This window comes from Pinus tabuliformis, chromosome 3_2, assembly GCF_031772625.1.
Source record: "Pinus tabuliformis cultivar Carrire ecotype Pingquan chromosome 3_2, CPIR1, whole genome shotgun sequence".
Taxonomy (NCBI): Eukaryota; Viridiplantae; Streptophyta; class Pinopsida; order Pinales; family Pinaceae; genus Pinus; species Pinus tabuliformis.
In genome coordinates, this window is record NC_142302.1 from 499,658,618 (window position 1) to 499,669,656 (window position 11,039).

The following is an 11,039-nucleotide window of genomic DNA, read 5'->3' on the forward strand; positions in this document are numbered from 1 at the left end:
TAGAGCCTCGATGACAATGTCGCCATTAGTAAGCTCTTATTCCATCTGCTCATTCTCTATTTCTGGATCCATGAAACCCCTTAAAATTATGAAAATGAGTAGAATTTACTTTAAAAGACATATGACTCATAAGTAGAAATTACCTTTAAAAAATTATAGATATTCTGCAAGTAATGAAATAAGAAAATACTCTGCCATCTGCTCACTCTTTCTCACAAACTACAAGGCGCACTGACCTAGATGCTCTATATATGTTGTTTCCTACCTATGAAAGCTCTCAAAATTGGTAAATGTGTTGAGATGTCACTAACATTGAGACATAGACACTTTCCAGGGATCTACTTCGCGTAGAGGTATTTTTCAAAGGGATCGGTCCCTTCAAACCATACCAATTTTTACACTTTCACAAGTCGGCCCTATTCCTATCAGTTTATATTTTTTATTGAATAAACAGTCCTGCTTTACTTATTCATCATCTTCAAGAACAATTATAGGTCAGCTCCAACAAAATGTCAACAAATTTGTGGGTTAGGTTTTCCTTGCACTAAATACTATCACACATGTATATATAATATTAATCACATATTTGCCTTTCCAGATCTTGATCTACTGAACAAAAAGGTCCGTTGTTTGTATAATTTTGTCCCAGACCTTCATATCGACATTCATAGACAACAATATTCTTTATTCTTCATCTATGTGCAGCTTAGGGTCCCTGTTGGTTGTTATTTTGTTGGATCAACCTCTGATAACACACCTTTTCCAACAAAGATGCTGTTGTGGATAGCAATCTCCACAGGAATCCTACACCAGCCATATAAATGGTTGTTGTATATCACAACAAGAAGCATTAACATATGAAGATGTGGTAGACCCTAAAATATGTGCATTCAATCCATTGCTTGTTCTTTCATGGAAGGATTCAACAAAGGATCTAACATGAACACATCAAAGGTAGTAATTTGATTCATCCTTACTCCAGTAGCTTCTTTTTTGAAGAAGAAGAAGAAGAAAAGATGCCCATAATTTTATTCATCATGGAATAAATAACAAAATTACATTTTGAATATGCTAAAAGCATTCCAGATATACGCCTCACGACTATGAGTCAAAAACAAAAACAAAAAAAAATTGTAAGAACTTACAAAAGTAAATATGTGAAATTGAGTGTGAAAATAATCACTTAATTTCTCTTTCTTGCCTTTCTTTTTTTTCACTTTCAGCCATTATTCAAAGTTTGATTCAACAAGAACCATTGCCAGTTCTCTTCTTGTTTCCTTTGGTGGGGATTCTTTGTCTAAGTCTAAACTCTCAGATACATGTGCCCTTTTTGTGTCCCCCCATCCCATCAGATGTTGAAATATCATCAGATATAGTACCCTTCTGTATAAGGGTATCATTTTTGGAACCAAGAGGAAAATTAGGTTGTTTGGCTTACTTGACATGAATGTTGTAGTGGATGCAACTCACTTATTTGGAGGCATAGACCCATCCTCTACAATTCCTCTATTGATACAAACTAAGCTTATATGTTGCAACCTCTAATAGTCTTTGAAATGCTTGCCCGAAACTTCAGATCTGGGCCAACAATACCCTGAATTTAAGAGTAATGCTAAGCCTGACACCTCCATAATTGAGTGTTACACTTGGTGTAGAATTTTATAGTTCTTAGCACACCTTTTTATTTTTTTATAGAGTAACCCTTGTGACCTTTTTGTTGTTCTGTTCTTAGAAGATATAGTGAGGAAAATTATATCCTAGACAGTGCCTAGTGTAACCCTCACACAAAGTTCTAGGTCAATCTCTTACCACTATCATCTGCAAAGTGTAACATATAATGGAGAGTTCCATTGCCAAGATATTCATAAACAAGAAGGCGTTTCCCAAGCTCTACACAGTTACTATATTGCCCATACTGTAAATTTGTTATATGACTCAATAAGAATGCTCTGTGCCCTCAACCTTTAAGTTAAACAACATGAAAGTTGTCCAATTCTAAATTGCTCCATTGTTCCATTGTTCTACAACTGTGTCTTTTCATCCATCTTGACCAATCAATATTACAACCACTTGTTGCATTGACATGCTTTTCCTTGGCAGAATTGAGCCAGTGGAGTGTTCCAAAGTGCCTCCGGTTTCAACCTCCATAAGTGATTCAAGGGGTGGAGAGGAAAGTGCTTCCTTGTTCAGAACAAGGGGTTTTGTTGCAGTATCCAACCTCCAAAGATTATTCAATGCAAACTAAATATCAAATCATGCCCTTATACTCCAAATCATCTAAGGCATCACCCTAGAGAAGCTCCAAAGTAGACCGATGAGCTTTGACAAGCCAACTCCAACCCCATGTCACCATACAAGTGTTGACATCACTACTACAAAAATTATTTTGAAGTGTTGCATCCTACACCAATTCCTAAGACGGATGCCCAAAGGGGTTCTAGAATGAGGCTCAACCTTCATTGCCACATTCAATACTTTTCAAAGGGACCAATCCCTTTAAACCATACCAATTTTTACACTTTCACCAGGTTGACCCTGTTCCTATCAGTTTATATTTTGTATTGAAAGGTCAGTCCTATTTTACTAGTTTATTAACTTCAAGAACAATTATAGGTCAGCTCTAGCAAAATGTCAACAAATTTGTGGGTTAGGGTGGCATTTCTCCAAATACTATCACACATGTATATATAATCACACATTTTCCTTCTTAGATCTTGATATGTTAAACAAAAAGGTTTGATGCATGTATAATTTTGTCCCATACCTCCACATCAACACTCATAGATAACAATCTTCTTAATTCTTCATCTGTGTGCATAGTAAGGTCCCTTTTGGTTGCTATATTTTGATGGATCAACCTCTGACAACACACCTTTTACCACAAATATGTAATGTTCCTAAACGTGAAATTAAGTGATAAACAAAGCAAGCAAACAACCCAGCAATCAAAAAAGTGAATTTCACATCAAGAACCCATGAAAATGCTAGAAATAGAGAACTTCTAAGCCATTTATTAATTCTTCAAGGGAAAATACAATGATAAAATAGAATGGTGCACCTGGGCTTGTCTCTAAGGACAAGTGTGACAAAACCCAGGTGAGAAAATGTTAATCTGAAGGCTGCCCAATTGCTGCACCAAAACTGATCTACGCTGCCTAGAAACTGCACTATCTACTAGAATCGAAGGGTTGGAATCACTGCTTCCCGTGCTCAGAAAATTATAAGATTTCAGCTCCTTACTCCTTGGCCAAAACCTAGGAAGGGTTTGGCCTGGTTCAGACTTCTGAAATTCGACCCCCAAGGACCCCAACCTCAGTTGCAACTGTAATACTCGGCCTGCTGGAATGAAGTTGTGTAACCTCCTGGAAACTGCCCCAAATCACTAAGATGATCCCTCCTATGGATATCCTCCCTTCCCAACTTTTAATCTAACATGTAGCTCTTCCCCTCAAGACCCATGTATTGCCTGGACTAGCTCTCTACACTGTCCTCCAAGCCTGGAATTCGAACCACTTGTTTGTTTTCCTCTCCTGCTCCAGAAGTCCTCCTGAATGCTGACCCAAGGGTGACCTTCGAATTCCCTGGTTTCTCCGACTAATGGTTGGCCTAATGTAGTTCTTTCCTCAACTACATATTCTCTACTATCGACCCATAAATACGCACTTCCTAGTGATGGCTGAATGGATGTGTTGTAGATGCTTCCCATAACTCCTCCAAATGTTATGGAACTACCTCTCTAGGGTGGCACTCGAAGTCCCCCGGAGGTAAGGTTGAATCTCCTGCTTGAGAGATTCACGGTTGAACAACCAGTTGACTCGACTAAGAAGCTTGAGCAAACAATCAAGTAAAATTTGATATGCAAGATGAATGAATGACCAAGTGAGAGGATCCTCCTCCTTATGACTTCGTGGGCCTTGCTTTGCATCATGTGGGCCCCTCCAAAAGCTATGTGAATTCCCTCCAAGAAATTTGAATTGCATAGTACGCATTCCCACATGGGTGGCCCCCACCTTCCATTAGAAAACTAATATGGATGTATTTTCTCCTAAGTCCCTAAGTCGAAACTGCTTGGGTCCCTTTCCTTGGAAAAATTGTGGAAAATTGTGTAGAGATAAGCCTGTTACAAATTCTTTTGGGAAGGGACATGATAGTCATCCCCTCCCAAATGTTGTTTTCCCTCAAGCAACTTCAAATCTGGGTGCTCCAAAATGTGCTCACCCTCCCAGGTGGCATCCTCATCTGACAATTTCTTCCAACGTACCAAGAACTCCCTGATGATCTTGCTCCTCAACTTCCTCTTTGTCGTCTCCAAAATTGCCTCAGGATCCAAAACCAAGTGGTCCTCATCATCCAATGGGGGTAACTCTTCTATTGTTGTCACCTGTTGCCCCAACACCTTTTTAAGGCATGAGAAATGGAATATATTATGAATACTACTCCCCGGAGGTAGCTCTAGCTTGTAGGCCACCTCCCCAACTTGCCTGACTACCATGTATGGCCCATAAAAACGGGGTTGTAGCTTCTCAGACCCCTTTTGCTTCAACGTGGACTGCCTGTACGACTGTAATCGGAGGTAGACCAAATCCCCCTCCTCGAAATGTCACTCGAACCGGTGCCGATCTGTGACATTCTGCTGGTTGCGTTGTCACTAAGTTATCCTTGAGAGCCTTGAGGATGTCTTGGCTCTCTTCGATCTAATATTTGGCCTTTGGGGCCTGACTATCTCCAAAAACAACATCAGCAAAAGATAATGCATCATAACCATACAAGGCATGGAAAGGACGAAGACTGTTGTGATCAGTCTTCACCTGAAACCTGTTACCCACCAGATACTGTCGGAACTTGGCCAATGCATGCATGATGGCAAACATCTCTTTGTCATATATAGAATATGACCACTCATGGGGTAAGAGCTTCTAACTCTCGAAAGCAATGGGGTGCCCATCTTGAGATAGTATTGTTCCAACTCCCTCTCCGAATGCATCACACTCCATGGTGAAGCGCTGGGAGAAGTCTGAAAGTGCTAAAACTGGACAACTGCTCATCACCTCCTTGAGGTGATCAAAATTTGCATGTGCCCCATATTTCCATGCGAAAGCCCCTCTCTTGGTCAAATCTGTCAAGGGAGCTGCCAACTGTGAAAATCCTTTGACGAAACTTCCGGTAATAAGTGCAGATGCCCAAGAAGCCCCTCAACGTTGTCACATCTCTGGGTACTAGCCAATCATGAATAGCTCATATCTTCTCCTCATGGACCTTCACCCCATCTACACCAATGATATTCCCTAATTAGAGCATCTTTGTCATGCCAAACTCACACTTGGACAGTTTGGCATAAAGTTGTTGCTCCTCCAAAATATGCAACACCTTCTCTAAGTGTTGGAGATGCTCCTCCCAAGTCCCGCTGTAAATCAAGATATCATCGAAGAAAACCAACAGAAATATCCTCAACTTCCTCAAGAACACATGGTTCATACATGACTGAAAAGTAACCGAAGCAGTGGTCAATCCAAATGGCATGACTGGGAACTTCAAGTGCCCATAATTGCACCGAAAAGTTGTCTTGGGGATGTCCTGATCCCTTACCCTAATCTGGTGGTACCCCGAACGTAGATCTATCTTAGACAAGTACTTGGCTCCTCTAATCTCATCCATCAACTCGTCGATACGGGGGATGGGGTATCATTTCTTCAGTGTCTTCTTGTTGAGGACCCGGTAGTCAATGCACATGCGCAAGGTCCCATCCTTCTTCTTCACCAACACTATAGATGTTAGGCCCCTATACTACTAGTGTAACCCCTTATTATTATTAGTACAACCCCCTTATTATATTGTTGTGCCCATGTAGTCCCCATACTATTATTATTGTGCCCCATAGAATCCCACTATTGTTATTGTTATGTCCTTACATTATTATTGTTATGTCGGCTCTAATTATATTATGACCCCTTACACTCCTATATATAGAAAGGAGGTCTTGTCATTTGTATCATCCAAGAATTGTTCGTTTGTGAAATTTAAAGGAGGTTGCCCCCTCGAACAGGCTTATTTCTAAGGCGTTGATATCTCTTTTCTATCTTTTTGTGAGCTGGTTTCATAACATTTGGTATCAAAGCTTTGGATTCTAGGGTTTCGCTGCTCCAAACAGGTCATCATGCCATTTTTGCTATAAATTTTTTTTAGCAACATTTCAGAAGCTAAAAAAGAAACCCATTTGGGCTGAAATAGTTCTGAACTTCGGGTCCAAATTTTAGAACTTTTCTCGCTATATTTGCGGAGATATGATCTGAGGAAGTTGGCGTTTTTGCAGACTCCCGAATTACATTCCAAACAGGTGACCTGGGGAAAATCGTCATAACTTTTGTTTTGAGCATCAGATTGAAATCTCGTAAGAAGTTTCAGAAAGAGGACAGCCTCTAGTTTTCTGTGTATCAGTTTTAGGTACTAAGGTCGAAACAGTGACACGTGGCATGTCATACAAGTTCGATCTACTGAACTAGTCTATAATCAGGTCACCATGGGATATTTGGCATAACTCTTTCTTGGAGAATCTAATTTTGATCATAATAGTGGCATTAGAAAGAGGACACAGAGGGCTACTTCAAGTCGCAATTTTAGAACTTAAATATCCGAAAGTACAAAGTTATAGTCATTTGAAGATCGAGCTCCTAAAATCAAGAAAAATCGAGATGAGGAAGTTTGATGGCAAGGATCCAATAAATTGGATACTACAGATGGAGAAATATTTTGATCTACATGGTGTACCATTGTTACAAAAGGTATGTATTACATCTTTATATTTAGAACAAGATCAATTTTTATGGTATGAAGGGCTTTGTTCTCGTAAACCACTTGTTACGTGGTCAATTTTCACGGAGGAAATTATAGCACATTATGAGGATACAAAGAACAACACCTTCTTTAGAGAAACACCACAACAATTGGAAGAAAAAAGAGAAAAAGGGCTTTGTTACAATGTGGAAAGTAAAATTATGGCAACAAGGAAGTCTACCCCTCACAACTATAAAGATGGAGGTGTTGTTTCTCCTAGCCTTCCACAACCTACAAGGGTTACACCACAACAATTGGAAGAAAAAAGAGAAAAATGGATTTGTTACAATTGTGATAGAAAATGCACTAAAGGTCATAAGTGTGCTAAGAAGAAATTATTTTACATAGAGTATGAAGAGGAGGAAGAAAAGGATCAAGAAACATCAAAAGAAGAGGATATTCTCCAGGACCCAACCCTAGAGAAAGAAGAAATGAATCTGACCATATCTTGTAAAGCATTGGCAAGAATTACCACTCCTCAAACTCTCAAGATAGAAGGACATATCAAAAAGAAAAAGGTTCAAGGAGTGAAAGATCACATCAAGAAAGAAGAAATGAATCCAACCATATCTTGTAATGCATTGGCCGGAATTACCGCTCCTCAAACTATCAAGATAGAAGGACATATCAAGAAGAAAAATGTTCAAGAAGTGAAAGATCACATCGAGCATCAAGAAATCAATCCGACCATATCTTGTAAAGCATTGGAAGAAATTACCCCTCCTCAAACTCTAAATATAGAAGGACATATCAAGAAGAAAAAGGTTCAAGCAGTGAAAGGTCACATCGAGCATCAACAACAAGTTCTCCAAATTTTAAAGGATAACGCCACTTTGGTGCAGAATCAAATGAAACAACAAGTAGATCAACATCGCAGTGAAAAAAATTTGATGTAGGTGATTGGGTATTTTTATGGCTACATCTCAAGCAAGCTATTTATGAGAAGGAAATGTTGGCAATATTACATGCACTTAAGAAATGGTGACCTTACCAAATGGGAAGACACTTGAAGGTAAAAATGGATCATGATAGTCTTAAATACTTTTTAGAACAAATATTATCTTTAGAAGAATAGAAAAAATGGGTCACAAATATGTTGGGTTATGACTTTGATATCATCTACAGAAAAGGGAAGAAAATTTTTGTTGCAGATGCACTCTCAAGAAAGGATGAGGATGTGGAAGCATTGTTTTGTGCTATTTCTATGATCCAACCAGATTGGATGAATGAAGAAAGGGATGAATGGAAGAAGGACAAAAAATTGTGGCCACTCATTCAAAAGTTGCATAATATCCCAATTCAAACAATATTGCCAGAACTTGAAGAGGAAGGAAAAATCATATTGGAACCTGGAGCAGTCACAGAAACAAGAACCCGACAGCTATGAAATCGATCAATTTAAGAGTATCTCATCAAGTGGAAGAACCTACCCATTGAAGATTCCACATGGGAGGACAAGAATTTTATACAGAAGCATCAAGAACTACTCAAGCGTTGAGGACAACACTTTTTGAAGGAGAGGGGCATGTTAGGCCCCTATACTACTAGTGTAACCCCTTATTGTTATTAGTACAACCCCCTTATTATATTGTTGTGCCCATGTAGTCCCCATGTTGTTATTATTGTGCCCCATAGAAGCCCACTATTGTTATTATTATGCCCTTATATTATTATTGTTATGTCGGGTATTATTATATTATGACCCCTTACACTCCTTAGAAAGGAGGTCTTGTCATTTGTATCATCCAAGAATTGTTCATTTATGTATTGTAAAGGAGGTCGCCCCCTCGAAGATGCTTATTTCTAAGGCGTTGATCTTTCTTTTCTATCTTTTTGTGAGCTGGTTTCATAACAACTGAAGAAGCAAAAGGACTGGAACTTGGCCTGATGTGTACCAATGCCAACAGCTCTTTGATGTCCCTCTCAATCTCATCTTTATAGGCCTTAGGATGCCTATAACAGGTAGTTATCACCATGTGCACACCCTGCTCTAGCTCAATGGTGTGCTCGAATCCCCTGTCTAGCGGCTGCCCTGGTGGAATATCCCCAAACACCACTATGTACCTGTCCAACAAGGCATGTATGTCTGGAGGTGGTGGTTGGACCTGTCCTCCAACCTCTAAAACCCTCAGCTCCACTGCCCATGCTATGTCCCCATGTCGCAGACCTACCTCCATCCTATGTGCTGAGACTATCTAGGGTGGATATGAATGCATGCCTCTAGGGACCATCGATTTTCTATTCGACCTGGTGAACTCCATCTCTAGTTTCTTCCAATAAGTAGTGACTTTCCCAAGGGAGTATAGCCACTGGACACCCATCACCACATTGGTGTCTGGCACATCGACCACAAAGAAATGGTCCATCATAGAGTAGTTCCCCATAACTACTGTCAAAGCAGGCACATACCGAGTGCACTGCATGGTATGATCACCTGGTACCAGGACTAAAAATCCCTCAAACTCGGTCGTGGTGAGGCCCCTCCTCTGAACCAATTGGGCATCTATGAAGTTGTGGGTAACTGCACTATCAACTAAGACCGACACCTGTTTTCCATGTATAGTTCCCCTGATCCTCAATCTCAAGAACTTGGGGACCCTACATAAATAAGCAAGGAATCCCTCGGATGGGGCAAAGGATGCCCCTCCCTGTGGAGGTGGTGGTGGTGGTCCCCTATCTGTCGGACTCTCACTGTCTCCCATACCATACTCCTACTCCATCTCATCCTCCTGGTCACTATCTGAAAAGACTTGAACATAATGTGCTTTGTCAATCGTGCACCGATGGCCTAGTGCCCAAGGCTCCCGGCAAGTGAAGCACAAATTCCTCCTCCTTAGGTCCTTTCGTGTCTCATCATCTAGCTTCCCCCATCCTTGGGTGGTTCTCTAAGGTGGGGACCTAGTGTCATGCCCCTTTTGGGGAAAAGGGGTCCGTGCAGGAAAAGGTGCTCTAGCCTTGGGGATGGCCCCCTGCAAATCTCTGGTGCATATAATTGCCTCCTGCAGCGTGGAGGGTCTGCGTGACTTCACCAATCCATGCAGGGGCTCAAGTAAGCCCTCTATGAAGGTATATACCCTCCAAACATCTGGTAGGTCTGAGGCCATCACTAAAACTTACAAAAACTCCAAAATGTACTACTCTGGGTTACCTGTCTAGTGAAGCTGGGTTAGCTCCCTGAAATGGGCCTCTGGATCCCTCTAGTCAAAGTGTTCCACCACCCTCCTGGTGAAATCCTCATATGAAGCCACATTGGCATGCCCCAGGGTGGCCAAACCATGAAACCACCAGTCATGGGCTTCCCCCTCCATGTGCAGCATGGTCATCTTGATGGCTTCTAGCTCTATCATCCGGTTGAGCTAGAAATAAGTATCCATCTTCTCAACCCAGGCCCGAGCAGTGCACTTGGCAGTGCCATCAAATGTAGGGAAGTACATCCTCCCTATGGTCCTTTGCAGCTCACAGCTCTGCATTCCCTGTCCTCCATAGCCCTTGCTCTTCTCATTCTGCTTGATATTGCAGAAATCTTTGAAAGAGAGTGCTTCCCTAAAGTCTGCACCCATAGATTCCCACTCTCGAAAGTGTTCTCCCATCTATGAGGGGTTTTCAGCCCCTTCTAGTTCGATCCATGCTACAAGCATGAAAGAGGGCAGTGTGGCTCGAGTTGGCCCACTGGCCGATAGGGGTTGTTCTGTCGGTGAAGGGTGATCGAATTGCTAAGAGGCTCCAGAAGTTTCACCAAATAAGAATCCCCTAGGGGTGGTTCTCTCCTGGTTCTTCATTTTTATCTCCTCTAGCATCTCTTTCTGGCCCTTTGCTAAATCATTCAAAGCCTTCAAGAGGTTTTCAAAATCCATCTCCTCCCTGCTCTTGGGCTCTACCATATCTTCCTCTGCTACCACTGCTTTCCCCTTGTCCTCAGTGTCTGGGGTGACTTCCAGTGCTCTTTCTCTGCTCCAGTACCTTTGCCTCTTGTATGTAATGTTATGTTGGTCCCCTTCTCTCATAGGAGAAAATCCCCACAGCTGAGCCAAGACCTAGGCTTTGATACCACTGTAATGTTCCTAAACAGGAAATTAAGTGATAAACAAAGCAAGCAAACAACCCAACAATCAGAAAAGCGAATTTCACATCAAGCACCCATGAAAACGCTGGAAATAAAGAACTGCTGAGCCATTTTATTAATTCTTCAAGGGAAAATACAATGATAA